Source organism: Equus przewalskii, chromosome 8, assembly GCF_037783145.1.
Source record: "Equus przewalskii isolate Varuska chromosome 8, EquPr2, whole genome shotgun sequence".
NCBI lineage: Eukaryota > Metazoa > Chordata > Mammalia > Perissodactyla > Equidae > Equus > Equus przewalskii.
Window position 1 is genome coordinate 34,542,919 of NC_091838.1, and position 9,808 is coordinate 34,552,726.

A 9,808-nucleotide genomic window follows, 5' to 3' on the forward strand; every position below is an offset into this window, starting at 1 on the left:
AAAAATCCCAGCAAACTATTAATAGAGTTACAAATATATATGCATTTTTTCAATTCCATGCTATCAATCTTGTAGCCTATGTTATTCTTCAGTGCTATATAACTTTAACAAGATAGTGATTGGATCATATTATGTAAAAATATATTTTAAAGCCCAATCTTGGATGGGAAAAGTCAGTGAGACCTAGTGAAAATGCATACCACCTTCCAGGCCATGATACCGGTCTAGTCACACCTGGCCAGGTACTTGCTACAGCACTACTCTGAGCCCCAGCTGGTACATCTTTGATTTTAGAAAGGATAAGGGGTGATAATTTTTCTCAGTATGGGCTTTACCTAGGGCTAGTCTCCCAGTCTACTTATGCCACAACTCTTGAGTCACTGGAGGATGCAAAATCAAAATTTCCCTTCATGTTGACACATCCACTGTTTGCCCCATAGTTTCCATCTTCTAAGTTTTTCTTATGTATTGCCTTGTAATAAATGCATGTTCCTGCCTGACCCATGTAAAGTCATGCAGCACTGTTCTCCCCATGACTTAGAGTGGCCATGTGGGTCAGATAGACTTGAGATCACTTGTTAAAACATGAAAGCATCCTTCAAAGCAAGGTGTTATTGACATCTTTGCTTGTATTTGCTACCTAAACCAAAAGCTCCTTTCTCAGCCAAAATGCTTAGAAAGGGAATGAATATGGTGACCTGCATCTGAGAAGGTGTTGTTCTGCTGGGAGGCTGCCCACATAAGCACATCTCAGGATGGCTTCATCATTCCCCAGGTAGGTGCCCCTGGATCAGTGAGCCACACTCGGGCAGAACAGTGTTTTCTCCATCGTGTGTGGAGAGTTTGTGTGTGACACATTTATTTTGAACATTTCTGAAATCAAGATTGACCCAGGAAATCACTGTGTCGTAATTGCTGAGGAGTCAATTAGGAGATCAGTTGTCCAACCCAGACCCTCTGTGATCAGTGATGACAACATGCCTTCTCTCAGGATGTATGTCCTTTATCTGGACGTTGCCACCATCCCCAACCTGTGGGAGGAGATGCAGCTTTACACTATTCATCATCAGTTCAGTTGTCTGGTCATGTTGCACATGAAGCTTGTCTATATCTAGGAATAGGTTTAGAACTCTTGGCTTCCAGCTCCAATATGAAGTTCAAATAATAAGGCTGATGCGCAGGTACAAAATTTGATCTTCACTTCCAGGTGTTGTCATACCACGCTTACTGAATGTTGGTCTTATTCCACTTTTTTGCTTTGCTTTGTTTCTGACAATGGGACTCTACCAACTTCTCTGAGCTGCTCTTCAGATTGAGACACATGTATCTCTGCAGAATAAATAAATAACAGCCAACTGCCACCCTGGAGTCACCCAGTCACAGCCAGTGTGCCCAAAGAAATTATTATAGACCACATCTTCCACCTGGTATGCGAAATACTGTTTAAACCCTGATGTAAGTCACCAGGAAATCCTGACCTATTTTAAATTCATTGATCAATAAAGTGGAGCCAGATTTTTAAACTTGGTCTGTCAATGCTTCTCCACTCATAGGGTTACTCCCAGCTGAGCTCTGAGACTGCAGCATTCTTAGACAAACACCTGAAGTAGGTAAGGTAATTAGAGATAAGCTGACATTGGTGCTACAGGCAGGTAGTGGGTACCTCTTCCATCTGGGGCTTTGGAAGCAAACTAATTTTATTTAAAATATTTTCTAAGTTTTTTTCTTGAAGAGCTAGCACTCCTCATAATTAAGCTTCTGGAAAATATATGAAAAATCAAAAGTAAGATTTTTTTCCCCACAAGGAACATTACTTAATATACTTTCCTACTTAAATTTTTTTCTTATAATTAAAGATGGATATGGAGGTGATGGTAGAAACAAATAAGAACATCAACCAAGTCTAAGTCCTCCTCCTTCCACTTCTGTGCAAGGTTGAATAGATGACGTAAAAGGAATCAAAGAAGACTCTCAGACTAGATACATCCATTTGCATCATGGCAAAACCTTAAGGCATTTTGTCTTCTCCTATACTGCAATTATCATACCTTTCTTAGGGTAGGTTTTTAGATATTTCTTCTAATAATTGCCTCCTTCTTACCAGAATATTTCTCTTTGAATTCTCTTTTGAACATTCTATCATCATGCTTCGTAAGACCTAGAAAACAAGCAGGAACTCTTGAAAAAACTGAAGCTTAGCAGACCCAGGGGGCAGACAGAGAGAGAGAGAGAGAGTTTAGGAAAATGGAATCTAGAACAGGAAAAGTAACAGAAAAGTGTAGAAACCTTCAAAACACAAACTAGGATTAATTCCATCTAACCTCCTTCCACAGCTTTATTGATAAGGAGTCTTAAGTGGAAAGATGGTTTTTCAAAAAGAATGATCCTGGTAGAAGACAGAAAAAGCAAAAAAGAGACAAGTCAGGAGCAACAGAGGAAAGAAAAGAAGGTTTATAACACCTTCAGTAGGGTTCAATGACAGAAGTGACACCTTGAGGTCTAAATCACAGTGCAAAAAACACTTCAAGATTTCACATATATTTGGATTCATGAATTTTCAAAAGTTGAGTCTCTATTTCTGTCTTTCTCCTTCATTCTTCAATATTCTACAAAACTAAGTATAATTATTTGGAGAAAGTCATCCATAACTGCATGGGTTCAAGTACTAGTTCCTGAATATAAACTCCTGCATTATGCAAAAAAAGAAAAGAAAAAAATGGATGCTCCTCTGCTTTATTTAACTAATTCATCACCACAAGTTCAAGTAAATACAAAACAGATTCAGTGTACAGAAAATATCAAAAGGATACTGCTTAAAGAGGCCAATCGCCTTTAAGGTTATATTTTGGAGGAGATTCCTCTGCTTTCATTTAAAATACAAGTTTGAATTTGAAAGGATGACCTAAGATGGAGATAATCTGCCAATATTCCTCAGGAAGACTCTCTTCCAGAGACCTTTACTAATAGAGTCAGTGTTCCTCTCCACTGGGGCCTGGGAATATCAGCCTACTTCAGCTCAGCCCTCAAACTGTGGTCACTTCCTTCACTTCACAGTGCCTACATAGCTGGGTCTCTGTCCAGAGCTCCTCATGAAGTCTCTGGTTGGTTGCTGCTATTTCTGACATCCCTGACTCAGACTCTGCTATTCACACAGGTCCAATTCTTCCTTTGAAAACTGACCTCCTTCCACTTCAGCCTGGAGTATCCATAGCATCCTTTGAACAGGGAGGCCAGAAGTTGGAATCCCAGCTCTGCCCCAAACTGTATGACAGTTCTCAGTTTCCACATCTGTAAAACTGGAATAATACAGACCTCACAGGACTTTGTGGGATTAAATAAATGATATGTAAAAGAAGAGGACACAGACTTTTGGCAAATTTTGGTTCCTCCCTTCCCTACCCCTCACCCCAATCCCATCCCTCCCTGCTGACCCCTTTCTCCTCCCGACTCCCAGTTCCAACTTTCTTACCATACTTGTCCTGTGGTTCCTCCATTCCAGTGTACTACTCCATGATGCTACCACAAAGCAAGCAGAGGGGCTGAGAAAAGCCTCAAGGGCCACTGCACTAAAGAGGACAGTTATCTGTGAGGCAGAGGTAAGGGTACTAGTCCTGGACTCAGAGTCTCTGATGTGAGACACATCACCAGCAGTCTCGACATCAGGTATTTGTTGTCTCTGAGCCAAGGTTCTGCATTTGGAAAGTGCCTCTAATAATATCAGTCGTTCTTCTGTCGCAAAGTTAGTACAAAGATGCAATAAGAACAGGAATGAAGAAACACACTGCAAATTATAAGCACTGTGCAAAAGCTAGAATTCACTTTTAGACTCACTCTGCAAGTAAAGCACGAACTTGGTTGTGGAAACACTACTGGGAGGGAGCCAGGAACACAGCTCAAGGCTGTGTGGGTCCAAAGTCTACGCCCCAGCCCTGCCCTAACTACTGCTCATTGAGGACAGTGCCCCACTTATTTCAAGCAGTTCTTCTCTTTCCCAGATTGACCCCCTCAGCCCCACAACCGTGTGCAGTCAGCATTGTCCCCAGGTACAGATCTGGGAACCAGACTTGGGGCGGGTTACTTACCTGCTCCAGCGGTATGCCAGTGCAGAGCTGGATCACTTTCAGGTCTTCTGGCTCCATCCCAGCTCTTTTCACCTGACTTTACACTTTTTATCTCTGTACCACCATCATCTCATTGAATGCTAAAAGAAGCGTTTCATTCTGTTCATCTTATCTTTTACAATACCGTTCTGCTAAAATTCTTTGGAATATTTTGGTCCTCTTCAGTTCCCCTTGGCACTTTGAAAATCACAAAAAGAGAAAGAAGTCCTAAACTATTAACTTAAAAATGAATATTGTTGCAGTCATCCCAAGCCATTTCTTTTAAAAACAGATCAATAACCTAAAAGAACAAGTTACACTTTGGCACCTCTGGCCTTCACAGGCTGGGAAGAGCAACTGCAGTCAGTGAGGATCAAAGGCTCCAGCCTGCATGTCCTATACTCCCAGGTCCCCCGGCTGGTTCCCTGCCCACCTGCCCACGTCCATATTTCTCCTCCATATGCTCTGCCACCTGCTGTGAGTCTGTGACCCTTTCTTGTGGGCCAGCCCACCTGTTGGTTCCTGACTGCCCCTTCTGTTCCCTCCTCTCCCACTAAATCATGACCAGGATGGTTTTCAGGGCTGAGTCATCTCCCTCACTGTCTGGCAGTCATCCACCCTGGCCAAACTCCACTGAAAGTGACTTTCCTCCCTGGACTCCAGCCGTCCTGGCACATGCCCGCTCCAGCCCCCACTCCCGCTGCTGCTCTCACTGTGCCGCCTGACACGGGGATTTGGTGGTGTTTGGAGAATCCTGCCACCTGCTTCAGTCTTGAACTTCCAGTCAGCTGTTTGCTCCATCTGCTTAGAAGCCCCTAGTGTGTTCACAATGGAGTTTTTTCCCCTTTGTCACAGTGTATAACCTCTAATGTCAAGGCTGTGGCTCAAACCCAAATTCAAAACTGTGTGATATTTAACGTCCTGTGAGAATACGAGAAAATGTAGAACTTTTAGAGTTTTTTTGACATAGACCTGCCTGTGCACACCACAACCCTCAGAGTTTCCAAAGGAGGGTCTGGGACTTCTATGTTCACTCAGAAGCTGCCTAGAAGAATTCCCTGTTTGTGTGTCTGAGGATGGAAGGAGAACGTTTGATGCTTTGCAGAGAAAGGAATGGGAAGGAGTAGAAGAAGAAAGAGGCTATGATATGTGGAGGTATAAAGAACAGTACGAGAGGGAAGAGACAGAGTTAAGTGAAAGGGATTAAATAAGAGGGATATGATTATTTTAAAGTAAAATTCATCAATTTCAGGAGATTTTCCATTTCCAATGCAATTTAGAGCAGAAAATGTAAGATAACTTTGAATTAGCTGATATGATAATGCTAAGTGATTTTTCTATACTGTAGTAAAAAAAAATACAATCAATAACTATACTCTTTGGTATCTTTTAACAAAAAGTTAACATATAATTTTATCTTCATGCTTTCCTCATGGCGAAGTAGGGGACATGCCATGGTTCCCCATAGGCATGCTTGGACGCTGGCAGTCACCCATCTCTCACCGCGGCCCAGGACAGGCACTTCGTAACCCAGACAGAGCCTTAGGAAATCACCCCTACATGTTAAGAGAGCAGAATATTTCTCAGAAGTGAGAGCACCTGCCAACAGTTGCTCACATTAACACAGAGGCCAAAGTCACCCCACTGCCTAGCTTTTTATGGGCTCACAAAAGCCAAACTTGATCAATCACAAGGACAAAAGGAAAGTGGCTGGCTTTCCTCCCACCCCATGCAGTGAACCCTGACACTTGCCCAGCGTGTGAATGTAGCAACGTGTCGGAGTCGCACACAGGAACAACTACCTACTGACTCTATCACCACTGCTATGTGTGAGCAGCAGGCTTTCAGCCCGATGAAAGAATGCTCCAGAATGTATGCAACAGAGCCACAGCTGGAAAAGTCATTGAAATGTAATATCAATCCCAAAATAGTCATAATTTATTTTTTGAGACTTATAAATGGTTAAAGAAATGGAATCTACCTTCGGGAAATAATGTTTCTTTATGTCTCATCAGCTCCCATTTTCCCCCAAAGATTAAAACAAATGATGCTGTGGTAGTAAATCATCTTTGTCAGCTTTGAGCAGCCCTGGCGCCCTCCTCTCCAAGTTGTTGGATTAGACAAGCCATCCCCAGTTGTGAAGGGACTGTCACTTGTCTTCAGAAAGGAAGCAGGGAAAGAAGGAAGGGGTCAGAGCTGGGGAGCAATGGCAGCACATGAGAGCTAAGATACAGCTTTCTCAGAAGTGACAGTTCCATGGTGTGGCTTCAGGGAGCCTCCCACTTCCTCGATTGCATTGATGAAACTTCTTTGGCCAGTGCTCGTCCCATCCTTGCCTGTTGGCCAGAGCCCCACTGTCTGGACATGCCCAGGCTGCTGGCCTCCTGCTGAGGTCAGCTGCCCGTTGTTGGTGGGCAGATTAAGAACTCCATACTAGCAGTTAATGAGTCATTGTGGCTTCCTACTCTTAGGTCTACATAACAGTCATCTGAATTTAAGAAATATATAACTGAGTTCATGAAAAATGGGTTAATCTGCTCCTTCTTTTGCGTATTCATTCAACAAGCATTTATTAAGTTCCTACCACCTGCCATGCACTTTGCTAGGTGCTGGCACAAACAGCATACAAAAATACATGGGCCTGGTCTCTCGCAATCAAGCAGGAAAAAAAAAATCACTTTCTAATGACCCAAATAATTATCTGCTTACAGCTAGGATGAGTGTTTTGAAGAAAAATAAAGGATGTTGTGAGCATATAAACCAGAGGGTCCTCACTTGGCCATGGGGAGAGCTGTAAAAGACTTCCTCAGACAGTGACATTTAAACATCCTCATTTGGAGGATGAGGAGTCGGCCAGGCCAGGAAGTGGTGAGTGGGGGCCAGGGGTAAGGTAGAAGAAAGAAAATATTCCAAGCAGACAGAGGAGCATTGTAAAGATCCAGAGATGGGCCTGGAAACAAGCACAGAACAAAGGGAAGTGTGGTTGTCGGGACTACCTGGCACCATTTGGTAGGGGCTCTGTGCAACCCATATTGTCTACATTGGGAATGGCACCCTGCACAGCCTCATGTAGCAGGTTGGAGAGCAGTAAGTATGGAATGAACAAGAAGGCAAGGACCAGATTATACAGGAACTTTGTGTCCTTTAGGAATATGTTTAGCTGCAAGGAAGAGAATATCCGGGAAGCCTGCACAAACATGAACTTATTCTCACAGAAAGCGGCTGGGCTCAAGCTGGCCAGGGCTTGACCAACAATGCCATCACTCCCTGTCTTCTCCACTCTACTATCAGTAGCACATTGACCTTTTTCCTATGGTACCACAGTGGCTTCAGCACCTCCAGGCACCACTTCTTGTCTAATCAAGTAAAGGGGCTATGGGGAATGGGGAGGGGTTGTGGCCCAGGTGGCCAACTTTGCTCTATTTTCCTCAGAAAGCTACATGTTTTCTTGGAAACTTTACTCAGGGAAGGTATCTAAGGAGAAGAGCGTGTGGGTGGGGCTAAATTGGCCAATCAACATCTGCCGCAACCTCATTTGGCTGTGCTAAGGGTTTGAGGATGTAAAATTTGAAGATCTCAAACCACTGTTCAGCAGTTACACTCTCAAACAAATCACTTTAGTGCCACATTTCTAATAAGTGTATAAGGTTCTGGAGATGATTAGCATGGCATCACCCCCATATTTCTATTTCACTCTGATTGGCTTTCATTCCTTGAAGAAACAGAAAGGGACCAAGTCTCCTTCATCTTTGCATCCCCAACATCTAGCACCAGTCTTGATATTTAACACTCAGTAAATATATGCTCATCCATGGAACAAATATATATCAGCTGCCAAGGTGTGCCACATATGGTTCTAGGTGTAGGAGGTTTACTGTTAATACATTCATTTAGAAGCTGTTTCGGGGAGGCCTACCACTCTCCATAAACTGTTTAACTTGTTCAACTTTTTCAAACTGGCAACTGACTGGTTAGAATTTCTCCTTGCACCATCTCTATGGAAATGGCACTAGAGAAGGAAGAAAACTCCTCTTACAACTTGAATGATGGAGTGTGAAAGAACATTCTACATTCTTTATTATTCCCTTAGAATAGAGTTAAAGGGAAAAATAAACCATAATCCTGCCACTGCAGGAATCTCATTTTTGTCTAGTAAACGGACTAGTAAATGAACTTGCCACAATTATTTTTCCTCTTTTCTACAAATAACAATATTTAAATTCATTCCAGGATGGATATGTATTGTTATGTACCATGAGATATTATATTCTTCTATAAAAATATAAGATATCAGATCCTCATCTTCCCCACCTGCTCCTCATCCCTTGATGGGCCTGATGAATTTCCCCTGAATGCTGACAAAATCTCAATTGCCACCTGTGAACATTCACAGAAAAATGATGGACAACTCTACATGGCCATAAACCATACGCCTACACAAGAGAATAAATGAAACTAGCTGAGTAGGAAGCACACTTTTTCTTTTTAATAGTCTATAAAATGGAAGTATTACGTGTCTTGAGAAAATACGAAACTCTCCCAGAGTAATGCAGTAGAAAGTCAGTCTCTAAACTGTTTGACCAATACACTTTACCATTCCCTAGCTGACTTTTCTGTTTCCAATAAGATAGCAATTAAATGCATGGTTAAGCTGAAAAGGTCAAGAATATGCAAGCAACACTTAAAATGAAAATTACAAATCTTTGAAAAGCTGGAATAAAATCAGGTAAAACTGCCCATGAATTAGGTAAAAATGCTGAAACATGAAGGTCAGTAATATCATCAAACAGGCTGCCACATCTCTATTTCAGTCCTCATAGCAACCCTATCACGTGTTCTAGTCACCATTATTTGAAATTTATGGAGTCAGGTAACTTGCACAAGCTCACACAGTAGATGGGGAAGGGAAATCTTCAATATGGTTCTTTCAACTCCAACACTAGTGCTACTCTACAATTTAATATCACCTTTTCTCTTCAAAATATAAAAGAAGAAATATTGCTTCCAATTTTGTTTCTCCTCATATTTCAATAATAACAATAAATGGCAATACTATGACAATTCTATAATAAGGAAGTTTTTTTAATGGAAGTAAGAATGTCATTGTCATCAAACAGCATACTGTACCTTTGAAGTTATTAATGGCATTTTAGGAGGACAGCTACCTAAAATTGCAATGACATCATGAATCAACATTCTCCTTGACGCCTGTTCCTTTATTGATTAAAAAACAGAGTCGTTTCAATTCTTCATCAAGCCATACTGACCCAACCTTACAATGAACAGGCAATCTGTTGTAGGAATCGAATCCATCGTAGTGGCACAAATGAATAATTATAAAGTCTGGAAATATGAGTTATTTGATAAGAAGTCTTATAGCATACAAAACTTTGCTAGAAGGATAAAAATATGCATGTGTCTGTTTTGGGAGTGAGGCTGATTTAACTTAACTAAAACACGTCCTAAACATCTCTTTTCGTAGACAGACTCTGAAAGTAAATAAGTCCTGAAATCCATTTCCATTTATCCCTTGTCCAGTAACAATATTCAACACATTTTGAGTAAAGGGGACCACATATCTTTTCTCTTTTTAAAAGTCAATCTTTGTATTGTCAGAGCCAGCAGTCCATATGGCCAGGATAATATAGACCTTATGTAGTCTGGGCCCTGAGTCCTGGTAGCAACCCATGAAATTCAAAGAATTCTTT

At 41.7% G+C, this 9,808-nt stretch overlaps 1 long non-coding RNA gene across 1 annotated transcript; it reads right to left on the reverse strand.

Annotated features, from left to right (window-relative positions):
* Positions 1-455: 455 nt before the first annotated feature.
* LOC139085069 (uncharacterized) lies at positions 456-3,859 on the reverse strand. Its single transcript, XR_011543075.1, has 3 exons — positions 3,470-3,859; positions 3,181-3,296; positions 456-2,158 (listed from the first exon to the last, which is right to left on the reverse strand). It is a non-coding gene; the product is annotated as an uncharacterized lncRNA (long non-coding RNA).
* Positions 3,860-9,808: the final 5,949 nt, after the last annotated feature.